This window comes from Dermacentor albipictus, chromosome 7, assembly GCF_038994185.2.
Source record: "Dermacentor albipictus isolate Rhodes 1998 colony chromosome 7, USDA_Dalb.pri_finalv2, whole genome shotgun sequence".
Classification (NCBI taxonomy): domain Eukaryota; kingdom Metazoa; phylum Arthropoda; class Arachnida; order Ixodida; family Ixodidae; genus Dermacentor; species Dermacentor albipictus.
The window spans coordinates 95,924,900-95,949,238 of NC_091827.1; the positions used below are offsets into that span (position 1 = coordinate 95,924,900).

Genomic DNA, 24,339 nt, shown 5'->3' on the forward strand with positions numbered 1-24,339 from the left:
TGGACTTGTTTAGTTACAAGGGACACAGCTACCTACTAGTGGTTCATTATCGTTCTGGTTACCCTGAAGTCATCTACATGCGAAGCACGGACTCTGAGGCGGTCATCAATGCAGTCAAAAGCATTTTTGCTCCTTTTGGCACTCCCGCAGCAGGACCGCAATTTGCTTCACAGGCCTTTGCAGCTTTTGCGAAGTGCTATGGCTTCCAACACATCACCTCAAGTCCAAACTACCCGCAGTCAAATGGGGAAGTGGAAAGGATGGTGCGTACGATCAAAGAATTGTTTGCGAAAGCAGACGATCCTTTTCCGGTTCTTCTGTCGTACAGAGACACTGCAGGCGTCACAGGGTTCAGCGCAGCTACTGTTGGGTCGCAGCTTGCGAACCAGGCTTCCCAAGACCGCCTGGACCGCCTGGAACCGAAGTGGCCTGCGCCAGACGATGTGAAGTGCCAAGACGAAGAGGTGAGAAGGCGGCAGAGGAAAGACTTCGATCGCCGTCATGCCGCGACCGTCCTTCCTCCGTTGCAGCCGGGAGATACGGTGTGGGTTCGAGACATCAAGGATACGGCGTGTGTTCTCAGCCTAGCCTCCAAGCTCCGCTCGTGTACGTCGTGCAAACACCCAACGCTCTGCTTGTGCGTAATAACGAGCCAGCTCGGAGTGAAAACCGCGAGGAACACGAAGAGCAGATCACGGCAACAGACGCCACGATAACAGCAACACCGCGTCTCCAATGATTGTGGAGTGAGAGTCACAGGGTTTGGGCGTCGAGCCAAGACTCCGAGAAGACTTGACTTGGGAAGTGTTTAGTGTTTCTTGTGTGCATATCTCGGGGGAAAGATGTAGAGGGTGCTACGCGCCATGCGTTCTATATATGTGGTTGTCGAATAAAGGTGTGTGGCATATTCGTTCAGTCAACGCGGCTCCGAGTCACTTGGGTAGACGCGGCTAGCGTCTGTCAGCACCCCGCATAGTATACATGGTGTCAGAAGTGGCCGCTGTTCGCTGTCTCTAATGGTGAACAAGCCGGACGCTGCGTTTGCCGGGGTACCTGGACTCCAACAGCCATTGAGCTTCGACTTCGCCGACCCAAGTGCATGGTCTATCTACCTCGATTGAGCGGTTCGAGGACTATGCCTACGCTACAGGTCTGCACCAAGCTACCGACGAGGTTCTGGTACGAACGCTTCTTTATTGCATGAGTGTTCAAGCTCGACGCGTGCTGGCGTCTTTCGACTTGTCGGCCGAAGTTCAGTCGTACAGCATTGTTAAAAGCAAGTTCACCTCGTATTTCGTGCACCCGCTAAACGAAGTTCACGAGAGTTATCGTTTTCACAAGCAGACGTAGCGAGGAGACGAAAGCGTCGATGCTTTTTATTCCGCGTTGCGAAACACGGTAAAAAGATGCAACTACGGTTCAGCGTCCATCGAGGACAGACTCGTTCGAGACCAATTTATTGTTGGTTTCTTGGACAGCACGTTATCGGAACAACTCTGCCGCACTTCCGACTTGACGCTTGATCAAGCGCTTCTGCATGCACGGCTGCTCTCGCGTGAACGTGAACGCGAAACGTGAACGAGAAAGCCAGTTATCTGGGCCAGTCTCCGTTGATGCAGCGAAACACAGGCCAACGTGAAGGCAGTCACGTAATCAAGCGTCGGGATCAAGAGAAACGCTCCTCGCCGGCGCGCACAGATTGTGTCACCTCGGCGGACGAGATTAGCATCAGCGGAAATTTTGCCCTTACAACAAAGCTGTTTGCAAGTTTTGCAAAAAGAAAGGACACTTCGAAGCTCAGCCAAGGTCAAAGGGGGACTTAAGGCCCGTTTATAGTCCGACGTTCTCGGCGCGCGGGCGAGCGTCGTTCGCGGTCAGTCACGCTACGTCGGTTGCGCTGCGCCAGCCGAGATGCCATCCCCTCTATACTTCAATGCGCGCGCCGTAGGCTGCTATCTTCGGAGCATGCGCAGAAGGTTCACCAAGTCGCGCGCCATCCGCAAAAGCCGTCTGCGGAGTTGTGTTGGCCCCTTTTACTTCGCGCGCAGTGCATTGTGGTGCGAGAGTTCCGCCGACTTCGACGCGCGAATGGCTCCGGAGCCAAATCGGCGCCGGGCCCGCCGGGGCGCGTTGGAAGCCGCCGGTTATGTTAGCTGCGCCGGTGCGCCCGACTATAGACCAGAACACGCTAGTCTCGCACCCAGACTAACCGAACGCATACTCTCGCACCCGGGTTGCCCGGTCGACCGGCGCTATTTTGTACTGGGCTGCCAAAGTGTGTTCGCCGGCGACCAGTAGACATGGCAAGTGCCAGCTCTAGGGCTCCAAAGTGCGGAAATGTGCCCGTTCACACGGATCCAAAGTAGAAGAAGTCATCTGGGCATCATTGCGCCGTGTTTGGATGCCAAAACAACCAGCGGAAAAGGAGCAGGTTGCTTAGCGCTGTTTGCGAAGAGCACAACACACGTAGGGAATCGTGCAGGTGCGGTGTTTTCAGCCTGCGCCGATTTCCATCCGCAACGAAGAATGCCAAGCTGCACCACCGGTGGATAGCTGCAGTGAATAGGAATAACTACCAAGCCCAGTGAAAATGCACGAGTGAGTATTCGATCTGTGTCTATTTTGGTGCCACGTTCAACTTTGCGCCCTACAAATACGCAGGTTTGCTCCGAGCACTTTCTGCGCAACAAGCCTACAGAGCAGAATCCCGCGCCGGTGCTTCGCCTTGGCTATAACAAAAAGGCAAGCCTTTTCGTGTTTTCATTCAGGCAGAGCTCCCGACGGTTAAGCGGAACAGTTGAGTTTGCGGTTAGCGATACTTGCAGCTGGTGCACGGAATGACCATTAAGTGTGAACGACAAGTTGTAGGCCTTGCTGGTGAGCGTTATTGCTAATGAAAGTAAACCGAAGTCTGCTCGTCACGTAGCATGCGTCCACAAAAACGTAAACGACGACTACTCGTCGCCGAAGGTGTTCTTGCAGCGCACCTACCTTTACGAGCTGGTGTTGCAGGCGTCATTCGTAACGAATTCATTTGAGCCTCCTGAGCTCTAAACTGCGTGCGGGCTGTTATGCGGGGCAAAGCGCAAAATATTTCCGTTCATATGGCGAGGAAAATAAGGTGCTTAATTATTCTTGTATTTTGTAACAAAATTTTGATCGTTCTCACGAGTTTTTTTTACTGTTTTCTTTTCTAAGGGAGCGCCAACAATCCGATGGCCTCGCACAAGCGACACAGGTCTGGTACCAGGTAGCTGCAGTTGGTGGGGCTAATTTCTTGGAATGCACGTGCGGTTGTTGTCTTGTACCAAAGGGGTCCTGATGATGCAGCTTTAAGTAGGGATGATAATTTTACGTGCCCTGTCATGGTTTGTGCAACTGTACAACACCTGCATCTGTCATGCTCGCCTGTTATACGGGCTTTGACTGCACATGTAGTTGAACATTATAACTACTGTAGTACCTCATTTTCCAATGAGTGCAGGTTTAGCATCATATGCTGCTTGTTCGAGTGCTGTAGGATTTTGTTCTGAATGTTGTACTCTTAAGTGGTTGCATGATACAATTGGCCTGGTGTATTTTCTATTTCATTTTGAGAGGACTTTATATCTTCGCAAAAGTGATGGCATGGGAAAGAACTACAGCCCTTCTTACTATAACATCTATTTTGTTTTCAGTGTGCAGGTGGTGAAGGGCAGGCGTCTGCTAACCAGGCAGTCAAACGACCTCGCCAGTTGGTTGCCAAGCGCGGCCAACCCAGTAGAGACCATTACAAACAAGACCAAACTGAAAGTGCAGATGACAGTGTTCTGCGTGCTTTAATAATATATGGCACCAATACAGTGCTGTAAATTCCTTCACAGGTTACGTGCCAAAAAGCTCACAGGTGTTCTAGCATATAGCGCGTGGTTTGTACAAACGTAATAGCGTACCTACCCGATGTATTCGCTTCTGCAGACTGCACAGCACTCAGTGTGTCCATTGTGGACTTGCACGAGGTCTTGAAGTTTGATTGAATCCAGACAGCGAAAATGACAGGTTAGAAAAAACGCGAAACACGCCTTCCGCCCAGCTAAAAAGCCCAAGTTTCGCAATCGCGCCGGGTCGCATCTCCCGGCGTGGCAGCCCAGGCCTGCTACTTCGCGGCGCTTGGGATAGATGGCGCGACCGGCACTCATGAATATGGCGGCGCCCTTTGAATTCACGGTGTTCTGGTGTATAGAGGTGTCGTTTTCGCCGACGTGACGTAGCGTGCGCGCGCGCGCGCGCACGTGCGTTACGTCGGACTATAAACGGCCCTTTAGCCTGCCACTATACCAGCGGCTGCTGCGTGCGCCGCGTGGGCGCCCATATCTTGAAAGCGATCTGCGATGTGGACAGAGCGCGCCGAGTGCTGGTAGCTTCGTATGCGCTGTGCTTTCGACGCTTAGTTCGCGTTGTTGGACCTGGAGGGCAATCCCACCGCTGTCACCCAGTTATTGGATCTTGCCGTTGAGTGCGGGAGTTGGCCGACGTTCAGGAGGATTCTGAGAAGAAAAGTGGAGGTTTATTTACATTATTTACAGTAATAAAACAAAGTAATTAACAGTCGAATTCATTGATGGCCGGCAGCAAATTGGACGCTGCGGCCCGTGTCAAGAAGAACGAAAGAAATGAATGAAGGAATGCTTCTCTTAGCTCCCTGTCTCTCGCTTTTAAGCCCTTCGGTGTCTCGGGGTCACGTCATTTTTGGCCAATCATCGAGCTCAGGTGTCGTCATCTTCCTCTAACGGTAGGCACCCGTGCAAGTGCCGTCACAATCGGCGCATGAGAGTTGCTCCAAGGGCTCCACTGTAGAACGGGTGACTTGCCACCGGCATTGCCTCATGGCTTGCAAGGGCCGTCACAATCGGCGGATGGAGGTTGTTTTCGAGCGACGTTTCAGAGCTGCAAAACAAGTTCGCTCGGGACCCAGATTATCTGGAACCGTGCCAGGCTCCCGTTGCACTTTATAGCTCCACGTGCGGCGCCTCGAGTGGGGGTCGCCAACTTGTCTGACAGGTCCGAGAACATGTCAGACGCACTTCTGCGCACCTTAATTGGGTGCGACGGCGATTGGATGTGGTCTGGTGAACCCGAGTGATGCCAGGAAAAGGGTCCGTATTTAACAGTGTTGAAGCGAGACGCAGCATGGTCAATTCACTTGCTGCTGCTACCGCGCCGAGCAGCGTCCGTGCGTTGTCTTGTGGTGCAGTCGTAGATACGGTAATTGCTGACGGCTCAAAGCATGCAGCGCCTGTCATTTCCCAAAGTAAGGAAAACCACTCGACAAACTTGATTTATCCGCGTTCAACCACGCCATTTTCTTTTTATTTTTTTCCTTCATCCATGCTACTACCTCGTGATGAAGTTACCGACCTTAGAGCGGTCTGCACGACACAGGAATCTGGTGGTGCGAAATTTAACCAGCCAAACACAGAGCTAATATTCCTGTAATCAAGTGCAAGACATTTTAAACATTTAAAAAGACAACGTGTTCACGATTACGCTCCTTCCAAAAATTTGCACCAGCAACAAAGTAGAATACAGTTGGTTACGCATTTAGCGATCCGCGCTAAAGCGTGGGAGTTATTATAAGCTTTTAAAAATGTGCATCGCTGCCGATTACAGCCGCGCCGCTCACCTTGAGTCTCCCCCCCCCCCCACACACACACAAACATACACACACAGTTGACGTAGTAAGCTGGGCAAGATATCCGATTGGCTACCCAGCTTGCGTCATCGATAATCTTTCAAGGACTCGGTACGCTTGTACAATATATCACCAAAATCGTTTCAGGATCGCTGTAAGGGGAAATGAAGGGTAAAATCGACTAAAAATGCTGTTTCTTTGTGTTAACGCCGAAATATGTCAGCATTCTTGGCAAATATTGGCGCAATGTAGCCTGATGTAGCATCCTCAGGTGCCCAGCGCAAGGTATTTAAATATCGCGCCAAATACGCGTCTCCGGCGATGAGTTACGGAGTCGCCGTCTATCGGAAGCGCCTCGCTGGCGTAGTATGAGGGATCACGTGGCACGCTCCTCATAGGATTTGCTGTCAGCGGTCACTGAAAACACCACGCGCGAGCTCTCCCGGACATTTTTGTAAGTACTTTCGAAACGAGAGAAGTTTCTTAGTGTCTAAATAATAATCTTGGGCAAACTGAAAGCACACAATCGTTTACAGACGCTATCTCTTTACCGAATACGTACAGTGAACGCCACTGCGCGCGGTTAATTGCCGCGACGGAGTCTCCCGAACCGGCTTCTTGCGTGAAAGGTGGGTAAACGCCGAGAGCAAACTGCGAAATATGTTCTTATAGTGTTTGTATAACTAAATGGAGCGTAATAGAACGAAGCCTCAATGCAGCGATCGCGCAGATTCGCAGCGACCGACTGCGCGTCTGCATGCTTGTCCGCGCACTGTTTCGATTTCTCCGCGCGCGCGTTTTCTCACCGTGCCATGAGCTTTAGGCCGCAGAATATGAGCATTTGACAGTATAAAAGCAACCGTTGTTGCGTGGGCGCTATCAGAGCTGTTCAAAAATAATTTCCTTGTAGAGACTTCGACGCCTACGGGGACTGTGATGTGCCGTCGCGACGATTCACTCTTTCTTTCTTCTAAATTCTTTGACCTTTCAATATTATTCCTCGAGTTGCGTCGCACTGTATGTTTATCGGTGTTCTCAGCGTGCAATTTCCCGCTGCTCCTTTTTTGTAATCCAGTGCATTAATTCATAACCCAAACATGACCATATGCCATGCTTTTTTTAAATGTGCTTCTAACCGCCGCCTTTCCACTCCACTGAACTTGCCAGTATCTATAGCATCGACAAGTTCATAGACCAAACCGTCATGACATTAGTCGGGCAGCGGACTCGGGCGAGCGTCTCAGTGCGCGTTTTCAGAACATCTCAGACCGGGCGCCGTAGCAGAAACCTTCCTCGCGTCTGTGCTTGCTGCATACCCGAGTTGTAGCCGATGATTGTTTGCCGGTTTTATGTTTCGCGAGCCAAGCTTCACGCAGCTTCTTGTCCTGCGGCTACGTGTGAATAAGGCTGACACCGGCCTCCGTTACGTGCGTCCGGCCCTGCGGCACCGAGCAGTAGCCGACCATGTTGCGCGCCTTCAAAGGCAGCCACTACATATTGTAGTGCTTTGAAGCGTTGTGAAGGAGATACTCGAAGCGGGAAAATTTCGCCACTAAATGAGGACCGCAGAGTACGAGGGAATTTAAACTAGTTTTCAGCTCGCTTCGGCGCGCCCGAAGCAGCCGACGCGGCCGCTATGTCCACGTGATCCCTCCTAGCACGTCACGCCGATGGTGGCGCCAGCTTTTCCAGTGGTGAAGCTCAAGTTTGTCTTATGCGCTGTGGTGTCTGCTTTGTTATTTATTATCTATAAGCATGTAAAGGTCTTCATTTGCATAACAATTTATAAACGCGGTGTTTGTAGTTACATTAATGTTTTCAGTAGTTTAGTCGTTCACTATACGTCCCAAAGGTGTCACGATAGTCGCGGATCGCGCGAACATTTGTATCACGGGCATTGCTTGTCTACGTGCGCGTTCGGGAGGCTGAGTGGTTTATGTGCGGTTCTGTGTGTGCTTACTGCTTTCTAGAGAGCCGTCGTTTCTTTCACGAACGCACTGCTAATGTAACAATGCCTTGCTTTTAGTCGCAACCGTGCAAGAAGCGCCAGTCCCTCGGTAACCAGTAGCTGAGAACGCAGCGTCAACGGGTCGAGTCCTCGCTGGTGAGTGCAAGCGCTGTCAGGTTCTGGGGCGCTGCGCGTGATTCCCTAATCAATAAATTCGTCATGCGTGCTGACACTTGCAAGAAGTGCGGGGAGTGGACCACTCATCTTGGTATAGGTGCGCAAAAACCACCTTTATTGGAGCGTAAGTGAAAGCTCCCGTTTTAGCAACGCCAGGATATTTAGACAGGCAGACTTTCAAACCTCGCCTGAAAGCAAGAAAAAGAGCAAGATGAGGGCGAGGGATTGAAAGGACATTGAAAGGCAATTCCAAGAAAATAATCAGGCAGACTACGCATCGATAGCCTTTTAGGCCAGCTTGTAGCAAACTAAATTTATATCAGTTTTTTTCAATACTGTACTTTCGCTTTCAAAAGGAAAATTTTCGCTGCAACCCCTGAACTTTCCTAATTGACTTCTTATAAATTGTTTGTAAATGCTTGTGGCATCTACCGAATCACATAAAATTCGTTGTCACCACACCTTCGTTGAAGGAAAAATTACCTGTTGTCCTTAGCTATCGCCTAAGAGACGCGAAGGCGAAAACCTTGTAAAGTCTGCTGTAATTCACCTTAATCCTCTTAACGGACCTTAACCTTCCTTAATACACCTTAACCAATCTTCATACGCCTTAGTTCAATCACTAATAAATCATTAATTAACTTTGATAATCATTAATCATATCTCGCACTGCACAACTGGACATGCTTTGCTCCGCTTCTGGCCTTCCATGGGTCACGTGGTATTTTCTGTAGCTCACATCGAAACCTTGAAATATAAAGATCTAAGATTTACAAGTTTAGTCTTCTGTGTGTATTCTTTTTACTTAACAATAGTCGTAACCACTGGTATTCTTTTGCTTCATAACAAAGCACAGTATAAATAGGACAACCAGAAATAGTTGGAGCTCTGTGCCTGTATCAGAATTTCGAGAAATCTTTCTTCAAGAAAAAAAATTGTAGAAATATTTAAATTTTATTTTATTCAATGCTCCAAGAGAAGTCGTGTAACTGGCCATTAAGAATTCAGTTTGCTAAGTCATTTTCAGTGTACTGCATAAGTGAGTGCATTTTGTGAATGTGCATTGTTGATTCTTCTTGATAATTTCTTTCTCTTAATAATACCATGTAACCTCCCTTTAGTGTCGCTTGTATTTTATTGTTTTGAATGGTCCCAGAGAACCTAATTGATACTGTTAGGATAATTATTTAATATTTCCATTGAATGCACTTACTATATGACAAATATTCATCAGCAATTAACTTTATCACCTATATGACGATCTGTGAGTCCACTCTTCGCTTATTTAAGATATATCATGCTGTGCAAGTCCTGTCATACTATAGTAGTCTTTTTGTGGTAAGCACATTGCTCTGGTTCATTGTCACGTACGTTCTCCTCAATGGTCACAGTCATGGTGTAAGAGGAACAGCTGGCTCATCTCACTAATGCTGGGCAGCCGCAAGTTGGCGCACGCGACTAAGAGGCTGGGTGGCAGAGGCTGACATGCCCTGAGCGTGCGCAGTTCAGCCTGCATTTTTCAGAGTGGGTGTAATGTTTTAACGCTCCCTTATTGAGGTTACTATCTTAATTTTCCAAAAGCTTATAGAGTTATCTGACATTGCTGGAACGCATGCTGCATTCTTAAATAAAAAAAGTACATTTTGCTCAATGCGGTGCTTGCAGTCTGCATTATTGTTGGAGCAGCTGACAATTCAGTTTGTAAGCTCCGTTTAGATGATCTTTCGTCGCTATATGCTGCGTCCTCATTTTCATTTCTCATGCGAAGGCAGTGTGTTGGGAAGTACCGTGTGCAACGTTCTCCTGCGTGTATATAAGCGCTTTTGGTAATGCAGTGAGCTGTACCATCATTGTTGTGTAGACTCAAACGAAAATTAAATATTACGCATTTAGCATACGGGCTCCATGATAAGTAGAGTTCATGAAGCACTAATACAAAGGCTACTTGTTTCTTATGAACCATGATGCGCCTTTCATGCATTTATAGCCTTCAGTGTAATCAATGTGTGCATGCTCCTTAATTTAATGTTCATGATAGCAGATGCTGATTGTTTTTTTTTTATTATTCAGCATTCACGAGGCAACAGAAAAACAATATAGAATCTGCTTGCGAACCAAGAGAAAGAAAGTTCATCGATGTAGGATACACATATTCCTGTGGCATTCTTCATAGCTGGGTTTTAAATGAGCTTAGCCAGCTTTCTTAAATTGTGTGACTTGCTGCTATTGGATCGTTTTTGCTTGTCATATTGCCTCATCCTCATAGAGGCATAGTAGTGCAAAACATATGCAACCACATCGTCCTTGTGCAGAGGGCATGGAAATGAAAAGTTGTGCTTCTAAAACAATTCACCTTTTATAAGGCAGTATGCAGAACATTTTGCAGCATTCTTCTGAAAGACACTCTCTGCTGACTGCAGCATGCAAAAGATGTGAATAGTGGGATGAATCAGCTTGCCTTTAGTCTTCAAGTTAACAAGGGAAGCTTCAGGGCAGTCTGACTTTACAAGTGAGACTGCCAGCCCACGGGTACATTGTTTGCATGATGTGTTCTTTAGTAAGACTTCGCGACACATGTAGCCGGTTATGTAGTAGACTATACAGTCCGCTGCTTCTGGCAAAGCATGAACATGGTCAAAAAAGGTCTAGCATTCCACTTCATCATCTACGTTCTTGTCAAGTTTTCTGTGAGCTTTTCCAGCCTTGACTCTCCATCATTGGATCTGAAGGCTGTTGTGAGATCTGATAGCGTGAGAAGACGATTGTCGCAGCCATCTGTAATGCTGCAGTCGCCAAACTTTGGAAGCTTTGCCATGTTGTAAAAAGACAGCATGTTGTACAACTGGAGAAATGTTGGCATAGAAGGATAATTGTCCTGACCCCCAGCTTGGTGAATAGACCCAAAATGGCATTCCAAAATGACCTGGTTGAATCAATATGTCAGCACATACTTGAAGTGGCTGACTTCGAATAAGTAGGTTGTTAACTCCATTGTAGACAAAACTGTCACTCGAAGTTCCTCAGCTGTTGACTCCATTTAAAAGCGTTCTTTCGGGATTCTTCCTGCAGACACTTCTGTTTCCCAAGCATCGAGCCATTTGGAGAAATACTTAAAGAATTAAAAGTCCTTGCTGTCTCACCTTATGCCTTGTGCGAGAAAATGCCAGTTTAACGTGTCAAACAAATTGTTGAACTTCATGGTAACCTTGACTGTTCCTTGCATATTTTCCAGTCTAAAAACAACTCGTTTAGAATAGTACATTAGGTCATCAACCACACTTCTACTGAAGATCTGTGTTGCCAGTTTCACCCTCATATTTTCGGCATTTGTAGGGTTCACGTGGGCAGATGACAACTTCGGACACACGCACAAGCAACCTGGATTGCTGGCGTCTGCAATTAGTAATTTGTTATAGTGAGCCCAGAAGATGCGGTCTTCAGCAGGTTGAAGAATTTTTTGCATGTGCAGGAGGTTTGTAATGCATTTTATCAAGCAAAGTTGAACACCTTGCGATCATCATCAAGAGGATGAATAAAATGAGGGGATTTTCCAACTTGCCACTCACTGAGTACTCTTTCCACATGCTGTGGTTGGTAGCAGTGCCATCGCAGACCAAAGCATCAACGAATGCCCCTGCCCACTCTAAAAGTATTACTGCTTTTATGACCAGACGAGCAAGGTCAGTTCCTTTTGTTGGGCCTTTGCTGGTGAAAACGGCGTCCGGCTGAGAGTGCACGTGCCCAAAAGAGAGGAACATAAAAGCAAGTCCGTGGTCGGCTAGTTGTTCTTTGCATGGCAAAGATTCACTGAAGTCGGTGAGCCAAGAGTACGTCATTGTTCTTGAGTGAACAATCATCTCTTGCCGCACCTGAATTTCATCGAAAACAAGAATACCATGACGCTGGTATGAATCCTTCATGGCCATCTTTTTTTGAAATGCAGCGAAGAATCTCTTGTTAAATCTGCAGTTGACTTGAATCATGCTCATGTACCTCCTGGCTGTCGAAACGCTCAGAAGATGCGGAATGTCGTTCTCTCGCAAGAACTTGTAGGTGGTTGGACTGCATATGTCGAGAAGCAGGCACATCATAAGCCATCATACAGTGTAACGCCGATTCCTTTTAGTGGTGGCTCTGGCCACTGACAAGCATTCTTCTATGAGCACTCGCTGAGCTGGTGGTAAGTCAAGTTTGCTAAGTGTTTCTTCCACTATTGCATCAGACATTGTGCTCACTTTAATCCGTTCTTTCATTAATTCCTCTTTCAGTCTTTTGTTCACCTGATCATCATATCTTGCCCTCCTTAAGGCTGCCATTTGCTGAGAGCTACAGAATATAACCAACCCTTATTATATAGCTTTCATTGATTACGAGAAAGCGTTTGATTCAGTCGAAACCTCAGCAGTCATGGAGGCATTACGGAATCAGGGTGTAGATGAGCCATATGTAAAAATACTGGAAGCTATCTATAGCGGCTCGACAGCCACCGTAGTCCTCCACAAAGAAAGCAACAAAATCCCAATAAAGAAAGGCGTCAGACAGGGAGATACGATCTCTCCAATGCTATTCACCGCATGTTTACAGGAGGTATTCAGAGACCTGGAGTGGGAAGAATGGGGGATAAAAGTTGATGGAGAATACCTAAGCAACTTGCGATTCGCTGATGATATTGCCTTGCTTAGTAACTCAGGAGACCAATTGCAATGCATGCTCACTGACCTGGAGAGGCAAAGCAGAAGGGTGGGTCTGAAAATTAATCTGCAGAAAACTAAAGTAATGTTTAACAGTCTCGGAAAAGAACAGCAGTTTACGATAGGTAGCGAGGCACTGGAAGTGGTAAGGGAATACATCTACTTAGGGCAGGTAGTGACCACGGATCCGGATCATGAGACTGAAATAGCCAGGAGAATAAGAATGGGCTGGGGTGCATTTGGCAGGCATTCTCAAATCATGAACAGCAGGTTGCCACTATCCCTCAAAAGGAAAGTGTATAACAGCTGTGTGTTACCAGTACTTACATATGGGGCAGAAACCTGGAGGCTTACGAAAAGGGTTCTGCTGAAATTGAGGACGACGCAACGAGCTATGGAAAGAAGAATGATCGGTGTAACGTTAAGGGATAAGAAAAGAGCATATTGGGTGAGGCAACAAGCGTGGGTAAATGACATCTTAGTTGAAATAAAGAAAAAGAAATGGACATGGGCCGGACATGTAATGAGGAGGGGAGATAACCGATGGTCATTAAGGGTTACGGACTGGATTCCAAGGGAAGGGAAGCGTAGCAGGGGGCGGCAGAAAGTTAGGTGGGCGGATGACATTAAGACGTTTGCAGGGACAACATGGCCACAATTAGTACATGACCAGGGTAGTTGGAGAAGTATGGGAGAGGTCTTTGCCCTGCAGTGGGCGTAACTAGGCTGATGATGATGATGATGACAGTAGATGGTATATGAAATCGCTGGTACGGCCTGTGCTCTTGTTTCTTCTCAAGAAGCCTCATGTGGTGAATGTGAAGTGTATCTGGCAACCTCTCACAGCGACTGCAAGTTTTCTCGCTGGGTTCTAGCCACATGGAACATTCCCTGTACCTCCAGTGGCAGGATACGTCGACGTAGGCATTCTTTCAGTGCACGTCAGGGAAAAGACGTCTGCCAGGGCCACCTTTGCACACAATGACCTTGTCGATTCAGCTCAAGGAACTTTTCAAAGCACTTAGCGTTGACAGCTTACTCATAATTCCAAGTTTTTCTGGAGGTGTAGCTCTACCCATAATAATCACACGGGCATTCATCTGGTCGTCGACTTAAAGGTACATTTTCATAAACCTCAAAGCAGACTCGTTGGGCCCACTGGAACTTGCTGTCAAAACTTCTTCAAGATGAAGAAAAACTAAGTTTCTCACACTGGCCATGTCGACCCTCTTGCAGGACCAGGATATTGTAAGCAGCGTGGCGAGACAGATTTTCAAAAAGCGTGATGAAGTTGATGCTGTTGGTGTTACTGTCATGCAACGCTGCATTGAAGTCTTGAATTTCTTGAGGTCTTGTAGACTGCTGAGCTGCTATGCTAATGTTTCCTTGTCCACCCGAGAAGTTACTTGAGCTCTTGTCTCTTGCATGACAGCTACTTTTGCCTGCTGTTGCACTTCACTGCCCTCAGGTTTCATTTTGCACTTGCCATCAACTGGAGAGTGTCCTGTTTTCGCAGTGCTAATCTGGTTCTGGCCGCCTTCTATGGGCACATCAGTTCCCAACTCCAGTAACTCGTGACTTCCTACATTTTGCTTTCTGTTTCTTCATTTTTGTTTGTGTTTTCTGCCTATTGCTCCTTCTATCGGTAGTGCTTTGCAAGCGTCAGTTGCACCCGCCGTGGTTGCTCAGTGGCTATGGTGTTGGGCTGCTGAGCACGAGGTCGCGGGACCGAATCCCGGCCACGGCAGCCGCATTTCGATGGGGGCGAAATGCGAAAACACCCGTGTACTTAGATTTAGGTGCACGTTAAAGAACCTCAGGTGGTCGAAATTTCCGGAGCCCTCCACTACGGCGTGCCTCAATCAGAAAGTGGATTTGGCACGTAAAACACCATAATTTAATTTTTAAGCGTCAGTTGTCGCGGAACACTGTTCTTTAAAAGTGAAGTGTGAAGAAGCAGGAGAATTACTCGGCACAGCATCTTTCGCTAAAGAAGCTCTTCGGGTCGTGCTCGCTAAAACAACTTCGCTGTGCACTGCCGTCCATGTTTTCGTCACACTGGGTTGAAGTCCTTCTCGCACATGCTGCAGGACTTGGTCTTCACGCTGCATGGCATCCCGCCATGCTTGCAGTCGACTGTTTAGGGACACTGAACATTGATACTTTCTTTACACAAGTCATATCCGCTTTTGCAGTTTAGAACAAAAAACTTTTTGCCCATAGTCGAGTTCGATCTGTCTCTGCCAGGCAACGTCGCCGCTTAAACGGCAAATCTCTCTTCTTCCCTCTCTTGCAATTCTGCTTATTCGTTCATTTCCATTATTTCCATTATTAAGCGTCTACTGAGAACAAGGATGACTGATTGCTCAACAGTAAAGCAAACATTGCAAAAAGAGAGAGAGAGAGAAAGAAATTGTTTGCCCGCACCGCTTTTCCATGACTGCTGCCAGGCTTCGTCAAACGCCGTCTGCTAGAACAAGTGACGCGACCACAATGTTGGAGACATTATCGTCTGTTACGGCGCCTGAGGAACTCGAATAATTCTAGTGAATGAAAGACGCACTAAATCATTTAGCTTTTATTTCCTTCAACACGTTTTATGTGCAGCTATAACTATTTACCCTTTCAAATTTCCCGCCTTTTTAGCCACCTTATGTGTGCTGCCGTGCTGCAGTGCAGACGTGAAGCACCACCATTAGTGAGACGCGTTTCTCCCCACTGGCTCCCGCGTCGTTGGTTCACCTTTTCTTCTTACACCTTGGTCACAGTATTCCGCTTGTATTCGGTTAAACTACATTTTGTTCAGATGATGTATCTGCAGTGGTGTGAAATCTGCACCACTTGCACCAATCTCCGTGATTCTGTTAAAGCTGAAGAGAGTTACTTTGCCAAGTGGAACTGCAGCCAGTGCCAAATGTGCAATACCTACCACCGAATGTGAATGAAGTTGTCCTGGCATCTTGTCGCTCATGAGCCAAGCAGTAGCAAGTGAAATGTTTTTAAGCGCACTTCTGTCGACCTTGCTTCATGTTTGGTCATTTATTTGCTATTTCAATGATAAGGGCTCATATATGTCTGTGTCAGATTTTGTGCTTTACTACCGCAGCTACCAAATCATCCTTGGAACTCCGTATATTTTGGGCCTGCTCTTCTGTTTTGTGCAATGGCAACCTGAATTTCAAACTTCATACAGTGTTTCACTGGAATAATAAATGCTCGAAATATTACAAACATGGCAGTCTTCATCTTGAACAAAGTTGGCACTGTCCAGATAATCAGACAATAGGCCATATTCCTGTCATTGGTGAAGCAATTTCTTTTCCTTTTGCATGTCCATTCATGTCCATTCAAAGAGACATTCATTAACTCGGCACCAAACCTTACTCTTTGTTGTCTACTTCCCATGAAACACCATTGCTTAAATGTAGCAAAGTGGTGGTCGTCACAAAAACTCACTGCTGGACATTGTGATGCCAAATGGCAAGCATTCATTGGAGGCTTGCTGCTAGTAAATTTGCTCTAGCACTCATTAATGGTGACTGGGATTGAGATAAAGCTTGCTTGCCTATTTCCATGCAGCTTGGTGCCATTATCAATCTTGTAACTTGGTTCAACCAGTATAAACCCTTATCAACCCTTATTGGTTGTTACCAATCTTATCATACTCAATCCGAGCCTTGACAACCCTTATCAGTCGGTATCAACATCATTGCAATCGATCCGAGCCTTATCAGTCTTATTGGACATGATTTGACCCAACCCTTATCAATGCTTATTAACCTTATCAGAATTCCTCCGACCATAATGAGCCGTTATTGCTCTTTAACACCTTATCCATCAGTGTCGAACTGTTAACAACGATGACTCATATAACCCGTCATCACTCCTTGTCAACCTTATCAACTCATTGACTGTTTATCTGTGCGTGTTGCACAAAGTGATCAACATGAACCCTCAGAAATCTGTGGCATTTTGGTTGGTGAAGGAATGCCCCAACGGAAGGCGCATCCAGTGACCACTAAAATGCATTGGGGGTGTGGCCATTTTGACATTAAATTTTCAGAAAATCAGAATTTTCCTTATGTCTACAATGCTCCAAGTCAGCTCTACATGTGGTCGTAGAGATGGCCTTCATTCGACCGTGACAAGACGTTTTGTTTTGTGCTGCTGGTACAACACGTTTATCATATAGTTCAGATATATTCAACTTGTGCAGTCATGGTTGTTTAGCCCACTGAGTAAGACACTCGACTTCTGAGCATAAACTTGTATGTTCGAAACTCACCACCGCCAACATTTTTCCTTTGAAATTTATTTTGTTTTATACATTAATTTCTTTATAGCGATTGTCTTGCTTGACGGATGGACTGATTGGCTTCCTCGTTGGGTAGGCATAGAAATGCTTATGCATTTAAAAACATTTGCATGCTTTCAGTTTAAAATGACATGGTGCATTTAGAGAAACACAGGTTCCCTTAGCTACTAGCTGTGTGAGGCTACTGCATACTGCTTCCCTTTTCATGGACATGTAATGATCCAGGATTGTTGGTTTCCTGTGCTCATCCAGTATACTGCACAACATGAACTAAAACATAAAACATCTAATCTAGTATTTACTACCCATGTGGCATGTTCATTTTTGAAGAAGGAACCTAGCTATTTCTAAGAGAACATGTGATATAATAAAACGGACTGCTGTGCTAGTTGGTACATGGTATTAGCTAAAAGCTATGAGTACGAAAACAAGACAGGACAAAAAAAGTGACTGGGCAGGTGCTTGACTCGCAACTATGTGCATTCTGCACAAGTTTTATGGAATGCATGTGATAGGGAGTAAGAGCGTGCGCTTTATGGAGATGAGTTTTGAAGCATACTTAAAGCTCAGAAATGTTTGCCACTGAATGGCTGATGCATATGATAATAAAAGCAGATATAAGTAATGGCAGGAAATAATTTTTGATTCTGTGCAGAGGTTGTTTAGAGGTTAAGTAACGTTTAAGTCTAAGTAAGAAATATCGCCAACACTTCTTTTTGTTTGTCAGCATTTCAACAGGATGCCGTTAAAAAAAAAACGGCATGATTGCAAATTCGGCTAGAAGTATTGGCATGGCTACTGGGGAAGCACAGAAAGCATGATTTTTCTGCATCGACGGTGATTTCTCCAAGATGCACCCAGCCGGAGAAATACTGGGTGCCTCGTGTGCTCTTGCTCCTAGATCCAAGTCATCATCATCATCATCAGCCTGGTCACGCCCACTGCAGGGCAAAGGCCTCTCCCATACTTCTCCAACAACCCCGGTCATGTACTAATTGTGGCCATGCCGTCCCTGCAAACTTCTTAATCTCATCCGCCCACCTAACTTTCTGCCGCCCCCTGCTACGCATCCCTTCCCTTGGGATCCAGTCCGTAACCCTTAGTGACCATCGGTTATCTTCCCTCCTCATTACATGTCCTGCCCATGCCCATTTCTTTTTCTTGATTTCAACTAAGATGTCATTAACTTGCGTTTGTTCCCTCACCCAATCTGCTCTTTTCTTATCCCTTAACGTTACACCTATCATTCTTCTTTCCATAGCTCGTTGCGTCGTCCTCAATTTGGGTAGAACCCTTTTCGTAAGCCTCCAGGTTTCTGCCCCGTAGGTGAGTACTGGTAAGACACAGCTATTATACACTTTTCTCTTGAGGGATAATGGCAACGTGCTGTTCATGATCTGAGAATGCCTGCCAAACGCACCCCTGCCCATTCTTATTCTTCTGATTATTTCCGTCTCATGATCCGGATCCGCAGTCACTACCTGCCCTAAGTAGATGTATTCCCTTACGACTTCCAGTGCCTCGCTGCCTATTGTAAATTGCTGTTCTCTTCCTAGACTGTTAAACATTACTTTGGTTTTCTGCAGATTAATTTTTAGACCCACTCTTCTGCTTTGCCTCTCGAGGTCAGTGAGCATGCATTGCAGTTGGTGGTCCCCTGAGTTACTAAGCAAGGCAATATCATCAGCGAATCGCAAGTTACTAAGGTATTCTCCATTAACTTTTATCCCCATTTCTTCCCAATCCAGGTCTCTGAATACCTCCTGTAAACACGCTGTGAATAGCATTGGAGAGATCGTATCTCCCTGCCTGACGCCTTTCTTTATTGGGATTTTGTTGCTTTCTTTATGGAGGACTACGGTGGCTGTGGAGCCGCTATAGATATCTTTCAGTATGTTTACATACGGCTCGTCTACACCCTGATTCCGTAATGCCTGCATGACTGCTGAGGTTTCGACAGAATCAAATGCTTTCTCGTAATCAATGAAAGCTATATATAAGGGTTGGTTATATTCCGCACATTTCTCTATAACCTGATTGATAGTGTGAATATGGTCTATTGTTGAGTAGCCTTTACGGAATCCTGCCTGGTCCTTTGGTTGACAGAAGTCTAAGGTGTTCCTGATTCTATTTGCGATTACCTTAGTGAATACTTTGTAGGCAACAGACAGCAAGCTTATCGGTCTATAATTTTTCAAGTCTTTGGCGTCCCCTTTCTTATGGATTAGGATTATGTTAGCGTTTTTCCAAGATTCCGGTACGCTCGGCGTTATGAGGCATTGCGTATACAGGGTGGCCAGTTTCTGTAGAACAATCTGCCCACCATCCTTCAACAAATCTGCTGTTACCTGATCCTCCCCAGCTGCCTTCCCCCTTTGCATATCTCCCAATGCTTTCTTGACTTCTTCCGGCGTTACCTGTGGGATTTCGAATTCGTCTAGACTATTTTCTCTTCCATTATCGTCCTGGGTGCCACTGGTACTGTATAAATCTCTATAGAACTCTTCAGCCACTTGAACTATCTCATCCATATTAGTAATGATATTGCCGGCTTTGTCTCTTAACGCATACATCTGATTCTTGCCAATTCCCAGTTTCTTCTTCACTGTTTTTAGGCTTTCTCTGTTCCTGAGAGCATGTTCAATTCTATCCATATTATACTTCCTTATGTCAGCTGTCTTACGCTTGTTGATTAACTTCGAAAGTTCTGCCAGTTCTATTCTAGCTGTAGGGTTAGAGGCTTTCATACATTGGCGTTTCTTGATCAGGTCTTTCGTCTCCTGTGATAGTTTACTGGTATCCTGCCTAACGGAGTTACCACCGACTTCCATTGCACACTCCTTAATGATGCCCACAAGATTGTCGTTCATTGCTTCAACACTACGGTCCTCTTCTTGAGTTAAAGCCGAATACCTGTTCTGTAGCTTGATCTGGAATTCCTCTATTTTCCGTCTTACCGCTAACTCATTGATCGGCTTCTTATGTACCAGTTTTTTCCGTTCCCTTCTCAGGTCTAGGCTAATTCGAGTTCTTACCATCCGGTGGTCACTGCAGCGCACCTTGCCGAGCACGTCCACATCTTGTATGATGCCAGGGTTAGCGCAGAGTATGAAGTCTATTTCATTTCTAGTCTCGCCGTTTGGGCTCCTCCACGTCCACTTTCGGCTATCCCGCTTGCGGAAGAAGGTATTCATTATCCTCATATTATTCTGTTCCGCAAACTCTACTAATAACTCTCCCCTGATATTCCTAGTGCCTATGCCATATTCCCCCACGGCCTTGTCTCCAGCCTGCTTCTTGCCTACCTTGGCGTTAAAGTCGCCCATTAGTATAGTGTATTTAGTTTTCACTCTACCCATCGCCAATTCCACGTCTTCATAGAAGCTTTCGACTTCCTGGTCATCGTGACTGGATGTAGGGGCGTAGGCCTGTACAATCTTCATTTTGTACCTCTTATTAAGTTTCACAACAAGACCTGCCACCCTCTCGTTAATGCTATAGAATTCCTGTATGTTACCAGCTATATTCTTATTAATCAGGAATCCGACGCCTAGTTCTCTTCTCTCCGCTAAGCCCCGGTAGCACAGGACGTGCCCGCTTTTTAGCACTGTATAGGCTTCTTTTGGCCTCCTAACCTCCTATATGATCCAAGTGTTTAGCCATAAAAACGACAACTATCGCATGTGTCTGGCCACTTTTTTGACACACTGGGCAGGAAAGGGAGGTTTAGTAGCCTAGGAATAAGATTATTTGCATGGCTACTTCCCACAAGAAATTTCACTGTCTTGCATCAATAAATGAAGTAGTGTGAAGAGAGAAGTGGATCGTTTGAAGCTTGAGGTTAAACCCTATTAAGAGAAGCATTGACGTCATAGGTGATCGTGATAGTTGAACCTTAATAGATAGCCCATTTGGGGGCCAGGACCCTCAGTTTGACAAGCACTGCTTTAAACTGTTTGCGTGTTCCCTAATTTGGTGATTAATGCTGCAACCAGTTTGCGTGACGTAGGTTCTTCCACAGCTTAGCAGAGCCTAATATTGGCATCTCACCGGAGCTAGAGCAGTGACAGTTCAGTGTTCAAGGGAAATTGGTAAAAGATTTAATGCAAGAACTGTTCTTCGCCTACTTCAGACATCTTGAGTCTGCCCATCTAGGCTCTTGCACCGACCCAGTTGGCAGAGTTGTCTACTAGCATAAAAGCACTTACGCCACCGCTGGATAGGTGCAGCGGTGGCATAGAGGTAGAACACCCGCCTCGCGTGCAAGAGGTCCGTGGTTCAAATCCCGGTGCCGCGCAATTTTCCACCGGATCAAAAAAAAAAAGCCGCGTGTTGATAAAATTGCATAAACAGGCCCGGAGTATGGCCTGATCCCTGTGACCAGAACCAGTAACGCACTCCCTCACCAGAGCAGGATTGGCCACTCTGGTGCAGTACTTGGCCACAACCTCCTATATGAACACAACAATCAAACCCCGGCCCTCAGCCCCAGCAGCTGCGAAGCAACTGACCACAGCGGCGGTCAGACCTGCGACGCAGCAGAACGTGCTAAGAATCCCTGGCTACGGACAGGCCGCCATTGGAATCTGAACCTGGCAACGTTTAACGCTAGAACGTTATCTAGTGAGGCGAGTCTAGCAGTGTTATTGGAGGAATTAGAGGGCAGTAAATGGGATATAATAGGGCTCAGTGAAGTTAGGAGGTCAAAAGAAGCATATACGGTGTTAAAAAGCGGGCTCATCCTGTGCTACCGGGGCTTAGCGGAGAGACAAGAACTAGGAGTCGGATTCCTGATTAATAAGAATATAGCTGGTAACATATAGGAATTCTATAGCATTAACGACAGGGTGGCAGGTCTTGTTGTGAAACTTAATAAGAGGTACAAAATGAAGGTTGTACAGGTCTACGCCCCTACATCCAGCCACGATGACCAGGAAGTCGAAAGCTTCTATGAAGACGTGGAATAAGCGATGGGTAGAGGGAAAACAAAATACACTATACTGATGGGCGACTTCAATGCCAAGGTAGGCAAGAAGCAGGCTGGAAACAAGGCAGTGGGGGAATATGGCATAGGCACTAGAAATAGCAGAGGGGAGTTATTAGTAGAGTTTGCGAAGCAGAATAATATGCGGATAATGAATACCTTCTTCCGCAAATGGGATAGCCGAAAGTGGACATGGAGGAGCCCGAACGGCAACACTAGAAATGAAATAGACTTCATACTCTGCTCTAACCCTGGCATCATACAAGATGTGGACGTGCTCAGCAAGGTGCGCTTCAGTGACCATAGGATGGTAAGAAATCGAATTAGCCTAGACCGGAGGAGGGAACGGAAGAAACTGGTACATAAGAAGCCGATCAATGAGTTAGCGGTAAGAGGGAAAATAAAGGAATTCCAGATCAAGCTACAGAACAGGTATTCGGCTTTAACTCAGGAAGAGGGCCTTAGTGTTGAAGGAATCAACGACAATCTTGTGGGCATCATTAAGGAGTGTGCAATAGAAGTCTGTGGTAACTTCGTTCGATAGGATACCAGTAAGCTATCGCAGGAGACGAAAGATCTGATCAAAAAATGCCAATGTATGAAAGCCTCTAACCCTACAGCTAGAATAGAACTGGCAGAACTTTCGAAATTAGTCAACAAGCATGAGATAGCTGACATAAGGAAGTATAATATGGATAGAATTGAACATGCTCTCAGGAACGGAGGAAGCCTAAAAGCAGTGAAGAAGAAACTAGGAATTGGCAAGAATCAAATGTATGCGTTAGGAGACAAAGCCGGCAATATCATTACTAATATGGATGAGGTCAAGTGGCTGAGGAGTTCTATAGAGATCTATACAGTACCAGTGGCACCCTAGACGATAATGGAAGAGAGAATAGTCTAGAGGAATTCGAAATCCCACAGGTAACACTGGAACAAGTAAAGAGAAAGCCTTGGGAGCTATGCAAAGGGGGAAGGCAGCTGGGGAGGATCAGGTAACAGCAGATTTGTTGAAGGATGGTGGGCAGATTGTTCTACAGAAACTGGCCATCCTGTATACGCAATGCCTCATGACCTCGAGCGTACCAGAATCTTGGAAGAACGCTAACATAATCCTAATCCATAAGGAAGGGGACGCCAAAGACTTGAAAAATTATAGACCGATCAGCTTACTGTCAGTTGCCTACAAACTATTTACTAAGGTAATCGCAAATATAATCAGGAACACCTTAGACTTCTGTCAAGCGAAGGACCAGGCAGGATTCTGTAAAGGCTACTCAACAATAGACCATATTCACACTATCAATCAGGTGATAGAGAAATGTGCGGAATATAAGCAACCCTTATATATAGCTTTCATCGATTACGAGAAAGCGTTTGATTCTGTCGAAACCTCAGCAGTCATGGAGGCATTACGGAATCAGGGTGTAGACGAGCCATATATAAAAATACTGAAAGATATCTATAGCGGCTCCACAGCCACAATAGTCCTCCATAAAGCAAGCAACAAAATCCCAATAAAGAAAGGCGTTAGGCAGGGAGATACGATCTCTCCAATGCTATTCACAGCGTGTTTGCAGGAGGTATTCAGAGGCCTGGATTGGGAAGAATTGGGGATAAAAGTTAATGGAGAATACCTTTGTAACTTGCGATTCGCTGATGATATTGCCTTGCTTAGTAACTCAGGGGACCAATTGCAATGCATGCTCACTGACCTGGAGAGGCAAAGCAGAAGAGTGGGTCTAAAATTTAATCTCTAGAAAAATAAAGTAATGCTTAACAGTCTCGGAAGACAACAGCAATTTACAATAGGTATTGAGGCACTGGAAGTGGTAAGGGAATACATCTACTTAGGGCAGGTAGTGACGGTGGATCCGTATCATGAGACGGAAATAATCAGAAGAATAAGAATGGGCTGGGGTGCGTTTGGCAGGCATTCTCAGATCATGAACAGCAGGTTGCCATTATCCCTCAAGAGAAAAGTGTATAATAGCTGTGTCTTACCAGTACTCACCTACAGGGCAGAAACCTGGAGGCTTACGAAAAGGGTTCTACTTAAATTGAGGACGATGCAACGAGCTATGGTAAGTAGAATGATGGGTGTAACATTAAGGGATAAAAAAAGAGCAGATTGGGTGAGGGAACAAACGCGAGTAATGACATCTTAGTTGAAATCAAGAAAAAGAAATGGGCATGAGCAGGACATGTAATGAGGAGAGAAGATAACCGATGGTCATTAAGGGTTACGGACTGTATTCCAAGGGAAGGGAATCGTAGCAGGGGGCAGGAGAAAGTTAGGTGGGTGGATGAGATTAAGAAGTTTGCAGGGACAACATGGCCACAATTAATACATGACCGGGGTTGTTGAAGAAGTATGGGAGAGGCCTTTGCCCTGCAGTGGGCGTAACCAGGCTAATGATGATGATGAAGCCTCACCAATTCTGACCTCACTAAGGCCAGTGGTCTCCCAAGCAATGCATGATAATACCTCAAAGAACCCTGCTAAGTTAGCTTCACTCGAGAGGGTTCACATGTTAAGCATTGCCAGGTTTG

The 24,339-nt window shown here is 46.1% G+C and overlaps 1 protein-coding gene across 12 annotated transcripts in view; it reads left to right on the forward strand.

Annotated features, from left to right (window-relative positions):
* Window positions 1-987: 987 nt before the first annotated feature.
* The window catches only part of LOC135897010 (gastrula zinc finger protein XlCGF49.1-like), a 59,623-nt gene continuing 36,271 nt past the window's right edge, over window positions 988-24,339 (forward strand). For 2 of the 12 annotated variants that reach the window (XR_011507488.1, XR_010562871.2), the window contains exon 1: window positions 7,496-7,775. The gene's annotated coding sequence lies outside the window, so the exon portion shown is untranslated. Of the gene's footprint in view, window positions 1,180-7,493; window positions 7,776-24,339 lie in introns of those variants that run through there. The other 10 variants (XR_011507489.1, XR_011507496.1, XR_011507487.1 and 7 more) reach the window with 10 other exon arrangements.